This window comes from Colossoma macropomum, unplaced genomic scaffold (genome assembly GCF_904425465.1).
Source record: "Colossoma macropomum unplaced genomic scaffold, Colossoma_macropomum, whole genome shotgun sequence".
In the NCBI taxonomy this organism is placed as follows: domain Eukaryota; kingdom Metazoa; phylum Chordata; class Actinopteri; order Characiformes; family Serrasalmidae; genus Colossoma; species Colossoma macropomum.
Window position 1 is genome coordinate 30,585,273 of NW_023494798.1, and position 27,025 is coordinate 30,612,297.

The 27,025-nt window shown below is 39.2% G+C and overlaps 1 protein-coding gene across 2 annotated transcripts in view; it reads left to right on the forward strand.

Moving 5' to 3' along the window:
* Window positions 1–5,557: 5,557 nt before the first annotated feature.
* The window catches only part of large2 (LARGE xylosyl- and glucuronyltransferase 2), a 112,477-nt gene continuing 91,009 nt past the window's right edge, over window positions 5,558–27,025 (forward strand). Inside the window, exons 1-2 of one of the 2 annotated variants that reach the window (XM_036584892.1) lie at window positions 5,598–5,643; window positions 5,912–6,126. The gene's annotated coding sequence lies outside the window, so the exon portion shown is untranslated. Of the gene's footprint in view, window positions 5,644–5,911; window positions 6,127–27,025 lie in introns of both variants that reach the window. The other variant, XM_036584893.1, reaches the window with a different exon arrangement.

A 27,025-nucleotide genomic window follows, 5' to 3' on the forward strand; every position in this document is an offset into this window, starting at 1 on the left:
TCTAATCTCCTCAGAAATAATGAATTCAAGAACTTGTACTGGCTGTTTTGACTGGAAATGTAATGAAGGCCAGACTTTTTGAATGCGAGTGTAAAAAAGTGGGTCATGAGGAAATAACATTTTTCCAAGACAGCAGAGCTAAAGGAGGCACGTTTTAGATCGGCACATGCAAAGCACTCCTGCGTTACCATCGTGGCCTCGTACACTTTCCTCAGGACCTTACTGCAGTTAGCGTGTTTTGTGAATGATAGATTGTGTGATTGAACATGTGATTGTCTAAGTATGTATTTATATCATGGTAAGTTGTTGCACTTGTTAACTGAAAGAACAGTGATATTAGTTTATATTATGAAGTTTGTGAACTGTATGGGACGCCTGTGTGACCCCAACGTCCTGACGTTGTATGAAAACAGTTGTGTGTGTGTGAGAGTGAGTGAGTGTTGCTGTATTAATTTGGTCTTTGCTGGTACATTATTGATAAGGCGTGTCTGGGCTGTGAGTGACAGGCCTTTGATCTCGGGGTCGTGTGTTAAAGATAGCCATTAACACGCTCGCACTGCCACAGGGGAAGCATCAAAAATTCAGCACTCGTCTGGACCGTGGGCGTAACCGTCCCCCTGTCCCGCACGGAGCGAGAGAAGTAAAGATGGAGGGAGAAGGGAAAGTGGGTGTGTGAGAGAGAGAGAGAGAGAGAGAGAGAGAGAGAGAGAGAGAGAGAGAGAAGACAGCCTCGTTCGTCCCCCCAAGAGATAATCAATACCCTCTGGCTTGGCAAACAGCTGTCAACAAACTGACCGCTTTCACAGCCCAACGGTGATGTGTGTATGTGAGGGGGGTGGGGTCAGGGCAGGTGTGTGTGGTGGGTGGTTGTGTTTGACCTGTGCTCGTAGGCGGCGCTTTCTGGAGCGTGAAAAGCTTTAGCGCGATGGCCGACGTCTGTGGCCGCACTGCTGAGAGTAATGCTTTCTGACTGCACCCAGAAACAGAGAGAGAGAGAGAGAGAGAGAGAGAGAGAGAGGACACTGGAAAGAGGAAGAAACGAAGAGATGAGATGAGGTCACTGCTAGAGATGTGCATTCCGACTATTTTTGATATTCAGGTATACACAAGATATCCAACCAAAATTAACATATGGCCAAAAGCCTACCCTTTTAGGTAATAAGCCTGGTGTTAAAGGGGAATACCACTGATTTTTCAAAATTTCTTCATATGTCAGTGTAAATTTAGAGAGTCAGGTTTCTTTACAGTGGTGTTCATAGAAACCAGGGCTCACAATGTCCACAACACAAATATAGCCATTTTATTTACTATCCAAAACCAGCAGTGAACCTACATGTGCCTTTTAAGTGTTTATATGTTGATGATGATAAAATAGTGGGATAATCTAAAAATATGTTTTGTTGGGGATTGTTTTTGCCTTACAAAACTTGCATGTGGGCGAAAAATGATCCCAAAGCTATCATAAAACAATGTCTCAGACGTCAGGCAGCATATTCATAATCATTTCATGTAATAACTTTCTGTGAGGAAGCTTTTAAAAGCTTCAGATGTCTGGTTCCTATCACTACCAGTGTGAACAGTTCTGACTCTGTAAGGAAACCTAGAATTTAACGAACCTTTCTTTATGTCTCACCTATTTAATTGTATAAACATTTTTAAAAAGCAGATACATTTGAAAAAATGCTTTATTGTTCAACATCAGTCTTTTTCATGTTGAATGAGTAACTGAGCCTGCCTCTTCAGATGAGCTAAAACTACAGCTAACTGGTAGCACTGGATGTTCCTCGTCCACAAGAGACATTTTCTCCTCAGTGAACGATGAGACAACATGTTAGATTGTCAGATAAAAACTTTTCCACTGTTTCTGGACCTGGCTGACCTCAGCTACAGTAGCTAGCCTAACAATAAAGCTGTAAACAACTGCCTTCCCAAATCACATCCTTAACAATGCACCTTTTGCATCATGCTCAGGGTCAGGCACTTGTGTTTTGGAGTGGCACAGTAAAACATACACACCTACTCACAAATACAAGCCAAACGAGTCTGTATATCTTCTCCATCTCCATGTCATACAGTATTACATAAGCAGGTCTATTAGATCTTATTGAATAAACTCAACACGGTTTGAGGCAAGTGTGCTGATTTAGGTGTGTCGTTTACACACTAACTGGTGTACAGCTGTGTAAAAGTCAGAGAGCACCCTTCATTTATTTAATTTCCAGTTGAAACAGCTATTAGGTATAAGTTACTCATTTTTCAATAAATATTTCTGAGTAGACCATCCACTCAAGTTTCCAAAACTTCTAAAAGCTAATACATAAATAAATAAATAAATAATAAAAGCTGTAGAAAAAAATGGGACTCCCAGCAACCATCTGCAAGGGCTGGTAGACACCAAAACTGCCCCCATCAGATAAACAGCACTTAAAGCTTTCATCTTTGAGAGAGAGGAGAAAATCAAGCTGCTTCAGATCTGAAAACATCCACAGGTGTTTCTGTCCATCCTTCCACTGTGAGAAGACGACTCAGCGCTATGGGTCTGAAAGGATGTGTAGCTGCCAAAAAGAACCTCACTGAGAAAAGGAGACAGACCACCCCAGAGTCCAGACCTCAACATCACTGAATGTGTTTGATTACTTCAGTAAATTATCAACCAGCTTCTAAGACTGAACTTTGGAGGTGTGTCTGCAGATTCTTTGAGAAACTGAAAGTGAGTCTCCTGAAAAAAATGGAAGCTGTAATAAAGGTAACGACAGACACTAAATACTGACAATGATCTGAAATTATGTCCAGTTGTTGAGGCTTTTGTGTAGTTTTCTGTTTTCTGCCGATGCTGGAAATGAATAACGTGTACTTGATATCCATTTTCACTAGAAATTACATAAACGATGGCTCATCTTTTTTGAACAGTCCCGAACATGAGCGCCCATCGCTTGTTAGCTACCTTAGCCTCGTAGCTCCAGAGCAAAACTGAAGAACAAACTTCCGACACCAGACATGTCTTGGCTGTTTGACTATGTTAGGGGTTAGAGGTAAATTAGCTTTTTGGCTGATGTATTCCTCCAATAAACAGTGAGAGGAGGCGACTGTTGACTCTCTCTGCATCTTTACACTCTGTGTCACTCTTTAATGTATGCTGTTGCAGTCACATGCACTGTCAGAGAGGGCCTGCCCCCCTGCATGCTGTAATGACAGGCCCATATGGGCTATGAGTCTCTGCTCACCTTCTGCTGTCCAACATACACCTTCATATTGTCCTCTGGACAAAGAGGGCTGGATGGTTAAAGGGAAAGTTTTCATCTTTTTACCTCTTTTTTGCAAATATATATATATATAATGCACAGACTAAATACTGCAATGTATTGCATTAATATTACTACATAATGTAGTTGTGATATACTTTGTATTGTGGCATCATTGGTCACCCTGCTGTAGGAGCGCGGGAGGCATGGCCATGCAAAGCGGCCATGCAAAGTGGCTCTTGGGGAGTGCCATGCTTGTAGTAGGAGAGACATTTATTGTTGTCTAAGTTGTCTACATGTAGGTTGTGCTATTCTGTGCTGGGCTGAGGGGCAGTTAGATGAAAAGAAAAAATGATGCAATTGATTATTTTTTCAACCTCAGATTCCTTGGTCGTTGCTCATTTTCTGTGAAGAACATATAAAATAACACACTTTCAATGACTCCACACTGTTCAACCCCTACACATTTATATTACACGTGGTGTTGGGGTGAACCTGCGGGGAGTAAAAGTGTGGAGGTGCTGTGTCGCTTTCACTCTGTTCTCCTCCTACACGGCCTGCTGTTAGTGTGTGTGTCTGTGTGTGTGTGTGTCTGTGTGTGTGTGTGTGTGTGTGTGTGTGTGTGTGTGTGTGAGGGTGGACAACATGGACAGGCTGCTGACTGGCTACAGCTGCTAAAGGAGAGCCCTATGCTGGCCACATGTGATATTTTAAACATCTGGTATTTTTACATAAATTGTTATGGCTGTATTGATTTAAAAATAGTAATGCGGTGGGCCCACCGGACCACTGAGTAACAACAACATCAACACCACACAAAGGTTAAGGTTAAAACTGACCTGTCTGCTTCCTGGTCATGTCAGTTAGTGCTGAGCGGTGGTTCTTTCTTGCTGCATGCTTGATAAAAGAGCATTAGTGCAACGTCTCCCAAGTCTTATTCCACAATGATGCCACAATATTGTATCGATTCACTACTGGCTGTAGATGTGCAGGAGACGTGGCCATGCAGAGCAGCATCATATGGAGCCTTAAGGGGGCGCCGTATTACAATAGAAGAGTCATTTTGATGTATATATTTGTGGTTCTGTGAGTGTTATTAGCGCAGACGGGTTCTTTCTGCTGTTCCGTGCTGGGCAGTGGGGCAGTTGGTGTTTCGTCTGTAGTCACCATGTATAGACATTGTATGGTGAGAGGTGACCTGCCGCACTGTCCTGGCCATTGAGATAGTGCTGAGTGGCAGTTCTCCCTTGCTACTTGCTACCTGGTCAATAAAAGAGCATGTTTCCTGTGTCTTATTCTATGCCGATGCAACAATATATTTAAAGTATGCTGGTAAATATCTGACGTATCATTATTAAATATAACATTCGCAAACAGTATTTTGACCAAAATATTTGCTTTTTTTGTACTTTTTTTTTATCTCTTTGGCTATTCAGAGTGGTTTGATGTGAAATGGGTCATTGTAGATGTAAATGTAATTATTTTAATCTGTAATGTTAATGATGATGAAATAGTGGTAAATCTGAAAAAACTATGTTTCATTTGGGGACTATTTTGCTTTATTTTGCCATTTGGCACCTGAAATTACATGTTTTATTGAAAAAAGTAATAAGTTGACAAATCCTGTACTGTAAATTTAAATATAGTAATTTCATGCACATCTTAGAGCACAATTTCTACAAATTTGCACGTTTTGCACACGACTGTTCCTAAAAGTCTTATCTCAAGATCTCCAACATTGTATTTGTAAACATTTCATGCAATAACTTTTGGTGAGGGAGCTTTCAGAGGCATTATACTCTACAGACGTCTGGTTCCTATCACCACCACTGTGAACAATTCTGACTCTGAGTTTCTCTAGAACGAAGCATTTCACAGTAAACCCACTCGGAATGACTTTCTTTACATCTCAACCATTTATTTATGCAGGAATTTCCCTTCAAGGACATATTTTTGTCCCATCTCCTGTAAAGTTACCGTGTCATTTTCTGGTCCTCTGTGTAAATGAATGCCATCCTTATCAGTGCAGATAGAGCACATCGCCACACTTTCAGCAAGAGCTGCAAACAGCAGTCAGCACTGCATTTCCTTCCAAGTGTGCCGGAGCATGACTGTGTCTTTTCTCATGCAGTCTCGGTTTGGCCGGTACATTGCCAACCTGTGGCAGTGCTGGCTTCAGTAGCGCAGAGAAAAAGAAGGTGGGGGGGGGTGTAGGAGAGCAGGAGGCGGAGCTCGGAGAGGGGGGTTCTGCATTGGATTGGCTGGAATTAAAGGGGCTGGCACGGAGGGGGGTGGATTAGTGCTGGTGGGAGGAGGTGCTGAGGATTGGCTCAGCTTTTCAGCAGCAGATCAGGACACAGCGGAGAGAGAGCCACACGGAGAGAGCGAGAGAGAGAGAAGGGTAAGGAGATTTTGGAGCATTTCTCACTCAGTTTCGTCTCCAGCTGCTCTTTTACATGAACGTGTGTATTTGGATGTGTATGTTAACGTGTATGTGCGTGGACGGGCTCCTCTGTCTGAGATAGTGGGACTCTATTGGGTTCCTCAGTTGGACAAACTCCACTTTTCCTGATCGGAGGTCATTCCTTCACTCTGGTTGGTGTTATCTTCGCTACCATCCAAAGACTAACAGTATGCATGTTTGTGTGTGATTTGTGGTTTTGGGGAAGCCTCTCTCACTGTGGTCAAGCTCCAGTATTTTAGACTTTAACACTTGGAAAGGACACCTGGCTGTCAGCTTTGAGGCAACATTCATACCTCCACGTGGATCTACCTGCCTTTTTTGGGATTCTACCAGTTTACCATCTTGCCTTTTGGATTTCCTGTGCTCCGGCTCTTTTCTTTTGCACTCTGACTCTGAACTTAACTTCTAAGGCACGTTGAGGTAAGAGATCTGAGCATTAACTTTTATCCCTCTCTCACGGCTGACCAAGTTAGTTTTGTGTATTGAATGGAAATTTTATACACTGATGAGAAAAGTGCTGCATTGAATTTACTTGATTCAAATGTGTTTCATTTCCACATAAAATCAACACATTTTCAAAATGAAACAAACTAAAGGACAAAACTGTGTTGGTGTAACACATTTTAGTCTTTAAAATAGAAAAAAATGCATCACTTTTTAAACATTTAAGTTTTATTGCAACATGTGCCAGTGCAAGACCACGGCAGGTGTATATGTATCCAATATGATGTTCTGCAGATTTGTTAACTATAAACATCATCTTAAATTATTACTAACCTTAAAACAAACACTTAGTGTAACTCTAACTTTACTGATAATGTAAATATGGTATATCACAATAAAATATAGATCTAATATATATATCCATATATATGTACCTATATATATATATATATATATATATATATATATATATATATATATATATCACATATATATCTGTCCGAAGAAAACCTCATATTTCCATTGTTGTTGTTTTTGTACGTTTTTACAGAATTTGAAAATGCCAGTTCACTTTTACAATGTGCCAAAATTGTATGATGAACAGACCACCAGAAATGCTCCAAAAGTGCTTGGAAAAAAATCTAGTTCCCTTAACTTCCTTTCAAAACTAAGAATGTTTTTCCTTATACATATATATATATATATATATATATATATATATATATATATATATATATATATATATATATATATCTCATTAGCGTCTGAGCTGCACTACATCCAGTGAAATGACAACTAGGGGCTACAATATGAACTCGAAACATATAACAAGTTCATACAACAAGTAGGTAACAAAGAAATAAAACAAAGATATGAATATGGTATTAATTATAATATAGCACAGATATTAACTGAAAGTTTAAAGCCCACTCCTAATAATGTATATCATGAAATACTGTCTTGATTAAGCTGTGTTTGTAATGAAGCATGCAGTTGTTCAGTGTTCTTTAAATACTGACCATTTCCACCATATGCTCAGAGGACAATACAGTGATGCGACATCTATAATTTAGCACAATAGCAATAAATATCGTCACACTGCCCACTCCTTTTTCATTCATAATCAGAGCATCTGTAGATCATCCATACTGGGCTGTCCTAATAAAGTGGCTGAGGGTTTTAATTGTGACTGAGCTGTCCACCTTCATGTGTTGACGTATGTGTTCACATGTATGTGTGTATTGTCAGTGCTTTGTAATGGTGCTGGTCTCCAGCAGGAAGGTTACAGCTAATTAAACCACAATCCTCCCCACCGGAGCACAAAACGCTGAGCTCTGACTGATCCTACAGCAGCTGCTACTCTACCAACACCTCTGAGAACTAAACACATACACACTCACCCTCTCTCTCTCTCTCTCTCTCTCTCTCTCTCTCTGTCTCTGTCTCTCTCTCTCTCTCTCTCTCTTTCTCTCTTTATTCTCTCTGTCTTATCTTTCTCCCTCCTCTTTCTCATGCTCTCACCCTCTTCATCTCTTTCTCACTGTCTCTTTCCTCTCTCTCTTGCTCTCTCTCTCTCTCTCTCTCTCTCTCTCTCTCTTGCTGTGTGTCTCTCTCTCTTTCCTCTTTCTCTATGCATCTCTTTCTGTCTCTTTCTCTCTTTATTTGTCTGTCTCTATCTCTTCTCTCTCATTATTCCATTATTTTATTATTCCATTATTTTACATACAGCTGTGTGTAAAAGTTTAGGAACCCCTGGTCAAACGACGTTTAGTTGATTTTCTAAGTGTTCTTAGACTCTACAGAGAACACAGTTCGGCACACTTTAATACACAATTACTGTTTATTTGCTGAATTGAACATGTTGTGAAAGTAAAATATAATATAATATGTGGCTTGTGCAAAAGTTATGGCACAGTTTGTATTTTCTGTTTATTTCCTATGCTAAATACAAATAAATAAATATTAATTATGCACTAAAATTGCAAAATTGAAGTGTGTTCTCTGTAGAGGATGTGTTTACTTATTTTCTCTTAGAAAATCAATCATATATATATATATATATATATATATATATATATATATATATATATATATAACACCTTTACAGACTCACATTGTTTTAAGTGGTATGTAATATTTGAAGTTATTATGTAAGTAAGGTGCCATTTACAGGGTTTATATTTTTACTAATTTTAACATTTTGTCCCTGTTGGATTTGTCTTGCTGTTCCAACATGGACAGCTCACCGGCTACGACTGGTTAGTTGACTAGGTAGCTTTGAGAGGACTAAACAATGTTAAACATTTGACAGTAGTGGGTAATTTATTCTCAGCAGCTTTAACTCAGTCAGTAGGAGCTCTGTTTGATTTAGTGCAGCTAGAGGTCACCTACTGCACACGCAGTGACCACACGCTTACTTACCTTTCCTCTGAAACACAGAGACAGATGGCTTTCCCTGAAGAGAGAGAGAGAGACTCTACCTTTTAATCTAGTACAGTTTATTCTGGTTTTAAAATAGAGCTACATGACCCCTATACACACACACACACACACACACACACACACACACACACACACACATTCTTATACCTTGCACAGTCACACATATGTCTCATTATATAAGTGTGTAATGATAATATGTCCCATATATATTATATATGTAGGCATTATACATAAGGAATATGTAATACATTCTAAATATGTAATACATAGAGTTATCAAATGATTATTGTGATTAATTGCATGTTTTGTGTAGTTAATTTTGATCAATCACATTTTGCTCAAATATGAATCTAAAGAGTTTGTTTTTTCCTTGTGTAAAGCAGTGCATTCATTATAACTTATTTTGGAACTTATTTTGAGTGTATTTATTACATTCAGTAATTCAATAACTGTGCACCTGAAGTCGAAAACAGTTTACCGTTTTCATCACTGCGTCCAGTGAGAGCAGCAGTGGCTGCATGTTCAATGAGTGTATATATCCCATGTGTCAAACACACAATCCTACCCGGCCCACAAAAGGATTTTAGTTTTCTATTAATATTAGCCCGTTTCACAGTGCACTGCACTACAGTCCCCAGCATGCACTGCATTGTAATGTGTGCTCTGACTCTCCTACCCCAACAACGATATATGGGACAGTGGTTACACCTCAATTCCACACCAGTCATATCACCAAACACACCAGCTGCATTTCAGCTGCAGTCCAACCAATATAAACACCTAACATCAGCTCAGCAGCTCAGAAATGTAGCCCAAGTTTTAATGAACAAAGAAAAGATACCAGGTGTCCAGTTAAGCAGATAGGCAGGTTTAAAAGACTGAGCTCCTGGTGACATTTAAACTATTTCAGTATTTCAAGTATTCATGTAATATTTCAGGGTCCACTACAAGTGCCTATATTTTACTATTTGGACTAAACAATGGCCAGTCAGGGTTACAGCACAACATTAATTAAAAGTTAAATAAAAATATTTTTTTCTCTGGCCCACAGATTTGATGAGATTTTTTAATATGGCCTCTTTAGTGATTGAGTTTGACACCCCTGGTATATATCATGTATATCACATATACAGTCAATGGTCCCGCTCCTCCATGAATGTAGCCTCTCGCTCTCGTTCATACAGCTCATGGATTCTTGTTTCAGTGAAGGCTCTCGAGGGGAACTGGAGCTCCACTTTGATGTTGCTTTTGTTAGTTTGCTGCTCATTGATTTATCCATAGATCTCCCACGAGAACTGTTCAGCATGTTACTGCTGGTGATGTGTTTTGCTTGTAAATGATGCTCCAGACTCTGTGCACTCTGTGTGATAAACAAACTCACAGCCATCAGTTGAACTAATCGTGTAAAAGCTGTGTTTCAACATGGGGTCTACAGTCGCAGAGTTATAGCAACAGTGTGCCGCAGCTGGGCTTCAGGGTGGAACTGTGGGTAGTTTGAAGGGTCAAACTAGGAAAATTTGTTAATGGCGTTAATTTTTGTTTGTGGCGTCAATAATTTACTAATGTTACTAATGTTAACTTTGATGCCACTAGTCATAATAATGTGTCTCGTATGTATGTACAATGCCAGGTTTGTATATTTTAACTGCAGTTCACCTATAATGACATCACAAGTTAATTTGGCCAAGCTTTCATTTCAGATTCTCTCTCTCTCTCTCTCTCTCTCTCTCTCTCTCAGTGTAAATGTCATACCTGTGCCCTGGATCACATTAATGTGAATGGCTTTAACACCATTGTTCAGCTCTGGAGTAAAATGCCATATTAACACCCCTGGATGGACCCTCACAGAGCAGCTACTATTTGGGTGGTGGATCATTCTCAGCACTGAGTGTGTTAGTGTGTGTTGTGCTGGTACGAGTGGATCAGGCACAGCAGTGCTGCTGGAGTTTTTAAACACTGTGTCCACTCACTGTCCACTTTTAAGACACTCCTACCTTGTCAGTCCACCTTGTAGATGTAAAGTCAGAGACGATAGCTCATCTGCTGCTGCACAGTTTGTGTTGGCTGGATATTTTTGGTTGGTGGACTATTCTCAGTCCAGCAGTGACTCTGAGGTGTTTAAAAACTTCAGCAGCACTGCTGTGTCTGATCCACTCAGACCAGCACAACACACACTAACACACCACCACCACGTCAGTGTTACTGCAGTGCTGAGAATGATCCACCACCCAAATAGTACCTGCTCTGTGAGGGTCCACGGGGGTCCTGACCACTGAAGAACAGGGTAAAAGGTTATGCCTGATATAGATTTGTGTGTCTGTGCGTATACATATGTGTAATGTTTCTAAGCCTAATCTTAAACCTAACCTTTAATCCCCAGAAGCTAATCAAAATAAACCAGAGATCTTGTATAAACACAGACAGGCACAGACATTCACATACCCATGAGAAGCCTGTGTGGTGTGGATGAAGTCTGTAATAAACCTGAGGAAGCTGAAGTGCACGCTGTGACTGGGATGAATTCACACTGGTGAATAAGTCTCCCTCTCCTCCTGGCAGGTACCTCCTGGCCATAGCTGTGTCCTTCTGTCCTAATGGAAAAGCTCCCCACAGGGCCTGTAGCAGCGACATGAGGGTTTTCTTTGTTTAGAGAGGGAATTACGCAACGCTAGGCTGCACACAGTCCCATGCACAGAGGTCAGCCGGGAGCTTTAAGCTCCTATCAGTTTTTTAAAAAGCCATTTTGGAGGGCTTGGCTGTGTAATAATTCAGCAGGCCGTGTTTATGAGGGAGAGATCTGCTCTAATGCTGAGGAGTGATCAGTAAGAGGCTCAGCGCAGTGTTACACAACATCTCACTCACAGATGAAAATCAATACATGCTGAACTTGGACTTGCTTTACCTCCCACACGCCCTCCATACAATCACACAGAAAGCTTCGCACGCTCGCTCAGCAGTGATGAGAGGGTCAGGGACTACAAGCAGTAGGTCAGCATTTGCTGTGTACTTCAAATACTCTTCCACCTGCTATAGGTGTATGTATGTGATACGTGTAGTATACATATTACAGAGCACTGTAAAAGGCCTGAGAGGACGGATGGATTAGTGCAGTGTGTTACAAATAAATAAGATTTTTTTTCCTGTTTTTTTTTTCTGTTATTTTAGAGAAGTACTACAATATCTATTTTTGTTTGATTGATAAATAAATAGTTCATAAAAAGTAAAGTAATAACTAAAATAATATTGCATTTATTATCGCTCCTAAATAAATAACTAACTAAATAAATAAATAAATAAATAAAGATAACAACTACATAAATAGTTGCTAACTAAATAACTAAGTAGATCAATACATAAAACAATGTTACACTTTAAAATGTTTTTTTAATGAAACAATAAATAAAAGTAATCAACTGATCATGAAATACCAACATTATTTAATTATTGCTTCTAAACAAATAAATTAATAAAATATTTTGTAATTAAAGACATTATTTAGAATGAATTAAATACTAAATAAAAATAACTGATTATATCTCATAATAAATCAAAATAGCTAATAATATCTCATACACAATAAAATAAAAATATATATTTTTTGAAAATTAATTTATTATGGCTTTTAAATAAATATTAAAATAAACATAGTGTATAAATAGTCACTAAATATTTATCGATGAAACTAACTTGCTCAATAAATAAATAAATGAATAAATAATTCATAAATAATAAAAAGGATGATTAAAAAATAATAATAATATAAAATTGATAATGATATAATAAGTAAAAAAAATGATGCTTATAAATAATAAAATATCTGCTAAAATAATGATTGATATATTTTGCTTGTAAATAGAAAGGTAAATAAATAAATAAATAAATAATTAGCAACTTATTACCTAAGTAATTTCTAGCTAAACACATTGTGACAAACATACAAATTAATCAATAACCACTAACTAATTAAATAATCAACTAACTAGTTACGATAAATAATCAGTAACTAATTAACTAAGTAATTAACCGACTAAAGAAGTAAGTAAAACAAATTCTTCTGAAAAAGTAATCATTTCTGCTTTATTTAAGGTTGAAGCTGGTCTGTCTTCCTGCAGACGGATTCCAGAAAGGCTGAAGATAAGCAACAAAGCTGCTGTCAGTCAGTTTGGCAGTAACGGCACATCCAGCAGATTTTTCACAGCATCTTTACTGAGAGCGTGAGATTTATGGGACAGTGTGAAAAAGCTTTCCGGCGCTGTACCACGCTCCGTTATTTCATTAGACGTCTGTGCTCTTGATGTTTGCATGCTCAGGCTGGGACTGAGGCCAGGCTGGGGAAATCGAGGGGAAATGGTGCTGAGGATTAAAAATTGATATAAATCCTCCCATTAAATATTTAGCCATTCACTGCCTTTGTTCCTTCACTTTACAAGAAAGCGACATCAGGCTTCGAACAGAAAGCCTGTCTCTACAGTATGTTCCTCCCCACGTTCATCTAACATTGATGCTACGGCGCACACTTGACATAAAATACTTCCCTGAGTACTCCTGCCTTTGCATTGAAGGGGGTGACATGCCTGCGCTCCAGCGTGAGGCGACGGGGCTGTGGAAGCTCTATCGACTGCTGGTTCGTGTGTTGTTTTTTCATGCTGCTGTTTGTTTTCCTGTGGAGTGGCAAACTGAGCTATCGAGCACCAAAGCAGATGATAAACTGTTAGAGGCTCATTTCTCCTCCGTTGTCAATAACCTCCCGCAGCGTGTGATTAGAATCGCTCTAATCATCCCTCTGCTCGCTCTGTTCAACAGGACCCTTAACAATGACTTCCTCACTGATCATCCACCACTAGAGCAACTGGCCATAGAATGGAGGGGGTCACCTTTGATTTTTATAACTTTTTCAAACATATCTGCATCATTAAATCGTTCATGTCCTAAAGTCATTCAGTGGTTTGGTGTGAAATGATCTGTTCTAGAGAAACTAGAGTCAGAATTGTTCACAGTGTCAGTGATAGGAACCAGACGTCCACCTCTAAAAGCTCCCTCACAGAAAGTTAGGTGTGAATATGCTGCTTGATGTCTGAGACATTGCTTTACTAGAGTTTTGAGACCTAAAATGTATTTTCTAAATCTGTTCATTGCAAACGTACATGCAGTACATGCAGGGCGCTGTGAGGCCCCAAGGAAAACTGGTAACACTTTCTATGAATGTCACCTTTGTAAGAATCTGTAAACATATTCATAACATGTTATAATGCATTCATTAGGCATTATAAACATGGCTATAAATATTTATAAAAATGCATTATATGTTATAGCCATGTTTATTATGCATTATGAATTGTTAATATAATACATTATAAGTACTGATCATAACAAATTATAAGAGCTCATAAGTCGTATTTGTCCGCTCTAAGTAAAGTGAAGCGTGCTGTACTAAAACCTCCTCCAGTGTTAAGAGTGAGGCTTCAAGTTGAAGTATTTACTGAAGGATTTACTGAAACACTAAAACATTCACAATAAAGCACATTACAGGCTTCAAATGTCAGAGTTTAAACTAGTGCTGCCATCAGTGTTTTACCCAATGTGGGAAAGGTAATGTACACCACCGTTAGCTTGGTATTTGTCTTTACTTTACGCTCTCCAAGCTGGGACTGACTTCTTTGGCACTGACAGTATAACATGTTATCAACACTACTTATAATGCATTATATTAACAATTCATAATGCATAATAAACATGGCTATAAAGTGTAATCCAGTGTAATTAATTTTTATAAATGTTTATAATCATGTTTATAATGTCGTATGAAGGCATTATAACATGTTATGTGTTTATAGATGCTTACAAACGTGAAATTCAAAACCCAGACGCTGGACAGACATTGAATTTTAGTTAAAAAAATCTGGCTGACGTCCAAATCCAATGTTGGCTTGAGATCAACCTTCCGACGTTGGACAGATGTTAAATTTTAGTTGAAAATGAAAATCCGGCTGACGTCCAAACCCAGCGTTGGCTTGACATCAACTATCCGATGTTGGACAGACGTTGAATTTTAGTTGAAAATGAAAAGTGGACTGATGTCCAAACCCAACATTGGCTTGATGTCACCCTCCAATGTTGGACAGATGTTGAATTTTAGTTGAAAATGAGAATCAGGCTGACGTCCGAACCCACTGTTGGCTTGATGTCAACCTTCTGACATTGGACAGATGTTGAATTTTAGTTGAAAATGAAAATTGGACCGATGCCCAAACCCAATATTGGCTTGACTTCACCCTCCGACGTTGAATTATAGTTGAAAATGAAAATCAGTCTGATGAAAACCCAACGTTGGCTTAGCGTCACCCTCCAACATTGGACAGACATTGAATTTTAGTTAAAAATGAAAATCAGTCTGATGTCAAAATCCAATGTTGGCTTGATATCAACCTTCCGATGTTGGACAGATGGTGAATTTTAGTTAAAAATGAAAATCAGTCTGATGAAAACCCAACGTTGGTTTGACGTCACCCTCCAACTTTGGACAAACGTCAAATTTAATTGAAAATGGAAATTAGGCTGACGTCCACACCCAGAGTTGGCTTGACGTCACTCTCCGACGTTGGAAAAAACTGAATTGTACAGAAATTTTGAAAAACTGGTGAAATTGCCCTTTAAGACTTACTATTCAGTGGCTACTATGAAGCTAATCTGTACGTTCTGTAGTTATAAGAGAGAAACTACTAACTGCGATCCCACATAGAGACCCTTAGCGTTTGAGGGGTTAATATGGGCTCAATATGAATATTAATACGACTGTTATCAATATTAATATTGTTTCTATTAATAACCATATATCTTCAGTTCTATTTATAAATGGAAATAACATAATTTGGGCCTCAATCTAGCATACATAGGCCTGCGTGACATACGTAAACATGAAGTGGAGTCAGATCCTGTGTGAGTCATAGTTCAGCACACCACCCCTGTTGTCTAAAGTGTCTGCCCACTGCATTCAGCTTCATTTTTATAGTTTACAGTAAGTCATACTGCATCCCAAACCACATCAACAAGTCTGTACGACCTTACTGAAGAGCTGGATGTAGTTTGAGCGGGTTGAGAGTTGTTTTGGAGATGTATTTACGGAAAAGATTTGGGTGACTATTGACTTGCAACGTTAGCCTCGTAGCTCTAGTTGTAAACTAAAGAAGTAAAATTTGGTCTCCAAACATGTCTTGGCTGATTGACTACATCTAGGGTAGGTGGAAAAGTGTGTAAATCTGTTTTTACATTTTCTTTAATATTATGATAAAACATACATTCAATCCAAACTTTTGACATGTTGTGTAGTTTCTGCCTCTGTACAGTGAAGAGAGCTACGCTGCTTCTAATGTTTAGTTTTTCTCTCATTCGTTCAGGCTCTGCTCACCATAACTGCGCTTGGTTTGTATATAAAAGCTCACTGTTGACCTTTATATGATGGAGTTTTATGTAGGAGGTGCTGCAGAATGTGCCTCATCAGCCCCTCCAAGCCTGCACGCTTCATACACTCTTTTAGCTGCTGAGGTCATTTTTTAGCTCGGACATGGTGCACATGTGTGTGGGCATACGCACGTGTGTAGGTGTGTATTCGTGCCCTTTAAAGTGCCATTTCTGTGCTATTTTTTGAACGTTTACTGCCCACTCTTTAGCTCTGTTTTTTCATAGTACAGGTAAATGGACGTGCAGTTAAAAGCCCATAATCTACATTTTTCTTGCCGTTTATTTTTCTCCATGAAGTCCATTTGAGTGGTTTTATATGATGTTATATACAAAAATGTGCCGTTTATTTTTACATGACCGTTTTCCAACCTCTCTTTATCTCTCAGAGTTAAACAGGCTGTTTTTGTTCCCATGCCTTTAAGTCAATATACACTATATGGCCAAAAGTATGTGGACACCAGAACATCAAACCTGTATGAGCTTTCATTCCAAAACCATGGACATTAATATGGAGTTCTCCTCCACCCTTTGCGGCTGTAGCAGCCTACACTCTTCTTGAAAGATTTTGGAGTGTGTCTGTGGGAATTTGTGCTCATTCAGTCAAAATTTAGCTTTTTTTGAGATCAGATATTGATGCTGAATGGGAAGTCCAGGCTTGTCATCGATGTTCCAGTTCATCCCAAAGGTGTTCAGTGGGGTTGAGGTCAGGGCTCCTTAGATGTCTTTATGGCCTTGTTCAGACTGCCAGCCCAAATCCGATTATTGGCACATCCAGATTGTATCCAGATTGATTGTTGATAGATTGGACAGCAAAAATACACATGAAATCAGATTTTTGCAAATTGGATCCAAACCACATTTGGAGCTGGTTTGAAATGCAATTCCAATCAAATTTTCCAATTTTTACACATGCATCTCAGTCTGGCCGCTCTGGCCGCTCACATAGAATTTCAGTGTCTTCTGCGTCACTCGCAACGTGACAAACAACAACGACGTCAAATCTAGAGTGACTGGAGTGCTCGGATTCAAGAAGAGCACCAAAGATTCCTGCTTATGCCAGAGAATTTTGGGGAGCTTGGAGGATGAGATGATGCACCTCCATTTCTCCTGCTTCCGTGTTTGAAATCCTCATCACCAGCGTAGTTACATAGTTACTGATGCTTACGTCATTACCCAGCAACCCTTGCAGATAGACTGGTGAGGTCTGGACACACAAATCCGATCTGATCACTAATGAAGTACCAAAAACATTTAAGTAAAATGAATACAATTTTGTTTTTTTTTTCTTAGTTGTTTTGCAACAATTGCCAAAGGGTCAACCATATGTAAATGAGCTGCATTCTGACTGGCTGTCTTGTATCGTGCCTTATTCTAAAACACTTCTTATAACTTCAACACAAATGGAGGGTGCTAAACTGCTGTGGGCTGAATGGGCAGACTGTGTGCGTGCACTGATTTTTGTGACAACAATGTGAAAACAATTCATTTCCATGTGGCCTGTATGAAGGAGTACACTTTGCTAGCGTGGCACTGTTTCCGTGCTACATCACCCTTTCATTTTAAAAAGCGTGGTCTTTAAGGTAACTGAGCTGATGATGTGTAGGGAAATTTGATTATTTCCTCTGCAATAGTTAAAAAAAAAAAACCACGAGTCACGTGCCCACATGCAGCATCAGAGAAAATGATTCATTACTCACTAAGGCTATGCACTAACATAGTGAGCTATATTGAGCTACATTCATCCATTCTCCCCCTACATACAGAGGGAGATGAATGAGAGTGGAGAAAATAAACAGACCCAGGAGGTGAGGAGTGGGATAGAGAGTGGGGGGGGTGGCTTTCCAAGAACAAGGATTTATTTTGAATTCTCAGTGCGCTGGGATCATTCCTTAGAGAACCCCTTTCCCTTCAGGATCAGGAGTGAGATATATGATTTTGTCTGTTTTCTGGGCTATATGCATATCTGCACTCACTGGCCACTTTATTAGAAACACCTACCCTGCGCTTCCACTCACTGGCCGCTTTATTAGAAACACCTACCCTGCACTTCCACGTACTAGCCACTATATAGGAAACATCTACCTTGTACTTCCAGTCACTGGCCACTTTATTAGAAACAGGCCCTTTAATGTCGAGCTTTAAATGTCCGTCTTCAATCTAGAATGCCGAAGAAATGTTCATGTGACCATCGTTGGCTTTGTACGAACACACTATTGGAAATCCCATAGCAGAAATTATCACATTTGTTTCTTGTTTGGATCTTTATGGCTTGGGCTGAGGGTCTGGCTCTAATAGACAGGGTTCAGAAAGTGATGATGGACCAGAGGGTCATTTATACAAATGGTCCATTGACAGATGAGCTACAGTGTCTAGCTGTACACCAGCAAGAGGCGAGTTTCTAATAAAGTGGCTGGTACAGCTGCTTCTCAGTAGCTGGAGAAATCTCACTTAGTGGCTCTACAGAGCATCTTTATTCAGCCCCTTCTCCTCCATCATGTGTCTGCCTGGTGGGCTGTTAGAGTGGATGGATTGTTATGCAGAATTCTCTGCACTCTGTCGGTCTTTTGCCTCAAACTCAGCCGCTTCTCTGCTGCCGCTTTCTCCTGCCTGCGGATCGCATGACAAATCACAGCCTGAATCCTGCGAGCACTGAGATTTAGTGCTGAGTAAGGACCGGGCTGACAGGCTGAGGGAGTGGGGCGCTGGAGAGTGAGGGTCCGTGTCTGCATGTTAAGTATTCAGTGAGGGCAGTGAGCAGCTGTTCGCAGTGTGACGAGTTTGGTTTAATGGACCTGGCTCCGGTCAGCAGGAGCCTACAGGCCAGTGCTAGAGAGACATACTGATATAGAGGAGGACGACAGGACTTCTAAAGCAGAATCCAAACACTGAACTTTTAAATGTAAAAACAAACAGCAGCACATCATTCCAACTGACTGTTACGTACAGTCCCAGTGAAATATGTGGATGTTTCTGACTGATGAAATAATATCGTTCAAAAGAATAACTGGAATCACTGTTTTATATCATATAATGCCAATTTAGATGCAGATAAATGTGTAAATGTGATATATATATATTCTAATATGGTCAATTTCATTAGTTTTGAATAATTAGCAGGTCACTATGAGGCTGTAAATACATACATACATACATCATCTAAACCGCTTATCCTTCTGGGTCACAGTGGGGTGCTGGAGCCTATCCCAGCTGTCATTGGGTGGAAGGCAGGATACACCCTGGACAGGTCGCCAGTCCATCGCAGGGCAGACAGACATATACAATCACACCTAGGGGCAATTTAGCACGTCCAATCAGCCTGACTGCATGTCTTTGGACTGTGGGAGGAAACCGGAGTACCCAGAGGAAACCCACGCAGACACGGGGAGAAGAGGCAAACTCCACACAGAAATGACCCTGGTCACCCGGCTGGGAATCGAACCCAGGCCCTTCTTGCTGTGAGGCAACAGGGCTACCCACTGCACCACCGTGCCGCCCAGGCTGTAAATAGAAATGAAGAAATGTTAATGTTTCCAGAATAATGAGCAAAATGACAGGCAGAATTAAGAATTAACATCCAGAGTTCATCACATTTCAAAAGTGGAGATCAAATCTTAAAGAGGGAATTTCACCAGATTTTTTACATTTTTTTATAATTTGGTGGTCGAGATGTAAACAGAGTCGTTCAGAGTCGTTTGGTGTGAAATGGTTGATTGTAGACACTCTTTGGTCGTATAACACTACATGCACCTCTCCACCGTGAATGACATATATAAAAAATACGTTGTAGTCCAATAGCATCTATGAAGACAACAGTGTTTTAGACATCAGGCTGCATATTCATAAATCAATTTCTGTGAGGAGGCTTTTAGAGGTGGACGTCTGGTTCCTATCACCACCACCACTGTAAAGGATTCTGACCCTGTAAATTTCTCTAGTACAGAGCATTTCACACCAAACCACTCTGAATGACTTTGTTTACATCTCAAATATTTAATTATATAGATGTTTTGAAAATTCAGTGGCATTCCCCTTTAAGGCAGACAGATAATAGATACTTAGTGTGTTATTTATCATTTTATTCATCTTCTTCACAGAATTCTGGAAATATTAAATAAATCTTTAAACTATCTTTTGGTGACTAGTCTGTAATATTTAAATCCACATTGTATATCGCTGCTGTCAGACCAAAACCTCGTATTTCCATTTTCGTCGTTTTTCAGTTTTTGACATAATTTGAAAACGCCTGTTGCTCTTTACATTGTTTGTAAATTTCATGATTAATAGACCAAAAGAAATGACCCAAAATTACTTATAAAAAAGTCTGGTTCCATTGACTTACATTAAAAGTAAAGTAGGTTTTTTCCTTCTCCTGTAAAGTTACCATTTTGAATATATGAAGTTTTGTTCTGACAGCAGCGATATGTTATTATTGCATACAAAATAACAAACATTGTTAATATTGCAAACGTACATACAGACAGTAGTGCATTGTTATCTTAAAGACTTTTTGATCTAAAGCTGAACACTTACGTGCTTGAAAATTGTACTTTAAGATGAATATAAAAAGTGAAACTAAAATTTCAAGATGTTTTAATTTTCATTTTAAATAGAAAAAGAATATTTTTGCCCCTACAAACAAATACTTTTCATTTAGGATCTCAGCGAAGTGTAGCATTCGAAAATGCTGTTGCCAACTACTATATCATCCTAATTACTATGCGTGCCTCGTTAAAAGTTAATTAGTGGAATGTCTCTCCTCGTTAATGCGTTTGAGCCAATTAGGTGTGTCGTTGGTAAGGTGGATCTAAATAGCTCTGTTTACTAGAAGGTCACAGTTTCTGATTTGAGTAATTGCGTATGTGCTATTGCATAGTTGTGATGTCTTCGCTATTATACTAAAATATTAAATAAGTAAAAAGAGGAAACCCTTTCTTTGAGTAGGTGTGTCCATATTTTTCACTCTATGTGAAAATGAACATTGCAGTTCGTATTCAGTGCATTAAAGTGCCCATATCATTGAAAAACAGGTTTTTTTTTCCATATATGGAAACTAAGCTGAGTTCATCATGATTGTGATGTCACTAAGACATAAAGAAAGGTTGACAAATAATGATGTAAAAATGAATGTTGGCTGTTTTTCATGTATAAAACCACACAAACATTAGATACAGACTTCAGGGGGCAGGAGGAGGGGGATAGGCTGCAAGAAAAGTGGAGGATATGGGCCCTTTTAGAAGTTGTTGTAAAAGCTCTTAATGGCTGTTTACTGGACTTTTTAAACTGCAGGTATATATTACAGTGCATGATCTCAGCTGCAAGGTGTGACCTGTGCTGGGGTCAGAGCGGCGGAGGCGGCTGTATTTGGGCCGAGTTTTTTCCTACTCAAACTCTGAGCTCACATGGCGTTCGGCTCTGGCCTCGGAGCGGCTGTGGGAGTGAAGGAGGCTTTTAAATAGAATCCTCGTTCCTGTTCCAGCTCAGAGGCCACAGCACAGAGGAGTAGGAGCTGCGTATGTGGTGGATGATAGAACTGCGTCAGAGGCTGATAGGCGCACACCAGTGTTGTAGCCGGGATTTCATTTTAAGGGGGCTGGTTACAGGCTGACGAGGCCAGCTAGCAAGCATTGAAGGGGAATTCCACCAAATTTCCAATTTTTAAAAAAAAAAAATTAATTATTATGCTGTAAAAAAAGTGATTCAGAGTGGTTTGATGTGAAATGCCTGTTCTAGAGAAACCTAGAGTCAGAATTGTTCACTGACTGTGGTGATAGGAACCACATGGCTGAAGAGTTTAAAGCTCCCTCACAGGAAGTTATTGCATGAAATGGTTATAAATATGCTGCCTGATGCCTCAGACATTGTTTTGCGATAGTTTTGAGATTGGATTATTGTTTAGAGTGTATTTTTTCCAATGTATTCATGGTGGAGAGGTCCACACAGGACGTTATAGAGCAAAATAATCCCCAAAGAAAACTTTGTTTTCTGGCATTTTACCATTATGGACATTACATGCATAAGATAAATAAAATGGCTATATTTGTGTTGTAGACATTGTGAGCCCTGGTTCCTATCACCACCACTGTAAAGGAATCTGAGTCTAAGTTTCTCTACGAGTAACCATTTCACATCAAACCACTCTGACTGACTTTGTTTACATCTCATGATAAACATGACACAGAAATTTTAAAAAATCAGCAACTCCACTTAAAGAGACTTTGCCAGAGTGAGAATGACCACAACCAACTGACCAACTAGCTGAATCATTAGAAAACTTATCACCAGTACCATAAACAGGGAAAAAATGTATATTAATAATAAATAATTACAATCTTAATAAATTATTACAATATCACATTTCTCATGACATATGCCAACATGGCAAAATTATTAGTTTCATTGTGTTGTGGTATAAATAAACATTTAAAATTCAGTCAAAATGACTTCTATGGCCATTCTAGTAGTTATGGAATGCTAGTCTGTTAAATGTTGACCAGAGTTCTGCCATTTGCAGCACTAGTAGTCGGTCTTCAGGGTGAATGGTTGAAGACTGCAATATTCTTTTAGTCCAGAATTTCTCATAGCTGTCCTCAGATGTTCTCGTTAAAGAGATTACATCTGACCTCGCATGACTAGATAAGTAGGAAGTAGCTCAACTCAGCTCAAAGATTTCACCACCGAAAGAAACAGTGGAGCAAGTAAATGCTGTGTTTACATGTTTAAATTAAAACAGTCTTTCTGTGTCCTTTCTGCGTGACCGTTTGAGAGATACAGGCATGTAAATGTTGTCATGGTGATAGGGTCTGCTGAAAATTTGTGATGACCTATTTTGTTTTATTTATTTAGGGAAAGAAAAAAGCATTGAGGATACAAGATATCTGACGTTTCCATCGTCATCTGGAAACTTGTTCCATATCATGAAAAACCTTTTTTAAATAAGAGTTTCTCGTAATATGTAAGCACTGTTAAAGTTTCAAACACACCCCCCAGTCCATGCAGTACATATGTGTAAACTAAGTTCAAAATCAGCCAATTTCAAATTCTCTGTTTTACAAAAACAGTGCTTTTACATATATCCACCCATTCAGTTTGCAGTTTAGCACTACCCATTCTCACTAAAGTTATAAGCAGAGTTTCAGCCTGGACTGCTTTTTAAATAAGGCACAACGAAGGGCAGCCAATCAGAGCAGAGCTTATTTGCATATATCAGTCTTAAAGGCACTGTAACAAGGGATTCCAAGGAATAAGGAGGGATTGGAAAATAAATTTGGAAAAATGTGACTGTTTTTGGTACATAGAACCAGATGAACCTTATCAGCGTGTGTCAGGGGACATAAATAAAATGCAAGACAAAAGTAGGATATGAGACCTTTAATGGTCAGAAATCTGAGGCTCAGCTTCCGAGTGGTGTGTCTGAAGACTGACATTAGGAGGAGAAATGCAGTGTGGGGGGTAGAGGGAGGGAAAGTGATGAAACTGTGTGAAGTATGTGTGTGTCTGTGTCTCTATTAATCTGACGCTCTAAATTATTCAGTATCCATTTTGCCCAGTGCTGTGGACTCTGCTGTGGACAGAGCAGCAATCTGAGCAGCTTTAGGCCACTGTGCACCGGACACATGTAGTGTCGCATACCAGATACAGCACAAACCTCAGCTGCACTTCATACAATGTGTCGCAGTGAGAGCAGCGATAAATGTCAAGCTGAAGTCGATTTTTATGCTCTGCTCATATCGATTTCATGGAATTAAACTTTTATCATCATTTATGGGTTTTTTTCTCATTTGGTTTCAGCAAACCCCTTTTCATAGTAGCCTTAAAAGGCAGCTTCCCTTTTTGAGGTCCCTCAGTTTTTGTTCTATAAACTGTTTTCTTCAGTTTACAGGTTGATGGAATATAGTTCAGTGGAAATTGTATGATTTACAAAACGAGAAGCTGGATGATCATTTTCAGAGAGCAAGTAGATCAACATTTATTAAAGCTTTTTTATTGTGTTTAAATGCAGTTTTTATTGTGTCATTTGTGTAGGATCGTTTCATATAAGGAAAGCTGCAGTCATGCTGTCTGTTTTTATCTCAGCCAGCTGTCTTTGTGGTGAGGTGTGACTTGTTTTCACAGCAGAGGGTCTCACTCCTCCCCTTTCAGCTACCATTGCTCGCTAGCAGCTCAACACAGAGTCACACCATTTCACACACAGAGGCTTTGTTCACACAGCAGGTTAACGTGGCACAAATCTGATCTTTTTCTTCATATGTGACACAGGTATGAGTCATTCTATGGAAACGTCCATTTTTGTGTCCCTAGCATTTACAGATATATTACACTTGAAAAAAAAATGTCAGGGTTACAATTTATTTACGTTTTAAAATAAAACAATACGATATTTTAACAATTACACCTTCCTGAGTCATCAATTTACCAATACTGGTTTTTAAATTAATTATGTAGAATCCCAAGCACCCCAGAAGAGCTCGTCCCCACAGTCATGTGTAAAGGTTGAGGCCATATTTTGAGGTAAAAAACGTTTTTCTGCTATTTTAACTGCAATAATCTATACATGACTATAAATTTATGATTGAACTGACATAAAGAAAACAAATGCCAAATAAATATTACAAAATATATAAAGAATGTTGTGGTCCCCAGGAGTCATGTCACTGGTGTTACTGTGTAACAAAAAAACTCTTATTTTGAAATAAAAATCACACTGATGACATCGCTTGACTTCCTTTTACCTGTTTTCTGAGGATCTATGAAGAAAAGCTCATGGTGAGTCCACTGTGTCTTTCAGTTATCAGAGATTTTCTCATTTAGCTCATGATTTCATATGAAGCTTTTAGCTGAAGTCACTGGTGTGACTGACTTTATTCTGAGGTAATTGTGAAAAAATAGAATACAAATGGATTAAATTACATATTTTAGTGGATATTCCATGATTGACAACATGTGGTTTGATGCTCTGTAGCAGCCATTTTGTAAAATGCATTTTTCAGTAAAAATGTTTCTGGTGTTACGTTTCTTATGTGTAACACCAATGAGGATCAGTAACACCAGTGACGATCAGTAACACCAGTGACGATCAGTAACACTAGTGCCTCCTAAGGATCGATAAAGTGGATGTTTCTGTAGAATGACCCGTGTGTTATCTGTGTGGCAGTGTGAATAGCGAAAACACACTGAATCTGACATTTTCAATTCCGATTCGGGATTCCTTCATATGTGGTACTGAAATCCGATACATATCTGATATGCGGCAATGTGACTCAGTCTGAACAGCCAGATCAGAATTCATGCAATTTTTAGATGAATCCAACTTAACATTCATCATAATTTCACGCTGCTGAGACCTCATAAATATTTGAGCTGATGTTTCTGTACAAACAAAATTAGAAGACACTGATCCAAACTGCAGTGTGGCTCATGGCAGATGCCATAATATTATAACCAAAAACTGTAGTAACTGCCAGACTGTTGTTTGTTATTATTATTATTATTATTATTTATTTATTTATTTATTTATTTTTACAGTTTTTGCTGACCTATCACTTTGCCAAACTATCACTCTTACAGTAGGATGCTGTTTTTGAGCAATATTCAGGGATCATTTTAAAGTGTTCTGATTTTAATTCATTTATCAGGAATGAAAGGTTATTCTTAATGGCTCCTCTTTATCTCCCAGCTTCAGGTCTTCTATCATCATACTGACCTTCAGTAGGGTCACTCCAGAGGTCATACTCAACAAAAGTCACTATTGTATCTTGGTGACATGTTTAACCCCCCGCAGTGTTCAGCATTCTCAAGCTTTATGAGTTTTTCCATCGCGCGTGAGACGCCCATCGACCCTGCATAGACGCTGGCGTCTCTTTAATCCTTATGGGCCGAATCAATGTCTTTTGTCACAGCTCCTTATCGGAGCGGGGCAGGGCCCGGTGTTACAGCGTTAAAGCTTTAGATGGGGGTTTACAGCCCGGTCTGTGAGCTGAATGGAGGTGAGGAGGGGGGAGGGATCCATTAAAAGTGCGATAAAACTCAATAATCTCCCCATCTGAGTGGCCCGTGGCCACAGGCTACACGCAGACAGGCAGCATAATTAACTCCAAACAGCCCTTATGACTGCATAGATCTCTTTAAATGAAGGAGCTAATGGCTATTGGGTGCTGATCTAATTTAGCCACTGGGAGCGGGTCGAATTACATTTGGGAGAAGTAAAGGAGACTCTGAAGGAGGCGGCGAGGGGAGCGAGAGAGAAAGTGAGAGAGAGAAAGAGAGGGAGAGAGACAGAGAGGGTGTAGAGAGAGCAAGAGAGAAAGAAGAAACATTACATTTCAGAAAAATTACATTTTCTCCTGTGTTGGACCTGAATGATGATGATGATGGTTATGGTGATCATGATGATGATGGTGATGATTATCATGATGGTGATGAGGCTGACGGTGATGATGTTAAAGATGTTAATGATGATGATGGTGGTGTTGATGATGATGATGTTGATGTTGATGATCGTGATGATGGTGGTGATGATGGTGATGCTAATGATTATCATGATGATGATGTGATGGTGATGATGATGATCATGATGATTGTGATAATGTGAATAATGGTGATGGTGATGATCATGATGTTAATGATGGTGATGATGGTGATGATAGTATGATGATGGTGATGATGGTTACGATTTTATGGTGATGCTGGTGATGATCATGATGTTAATGATGTTAATGATGGTGTTGATGATGATGATGATGATAATGGTGATGATAGTAATGATGGTGATGATGGTGGTGGTGATGATGGTAATGATCATAGTGGTGATGATTATGATGATAATAATACTGGAGATGATGGTCATGACTGTGATGATGATGAGGAATAATGATGGAGATGATGGTCATGACTGTGATGATGGTGGTGATGATGGTAATGATCATAGTGGTGATGATTATGATGATAATAATGATGGAGATGATGGCCATGACTGTGA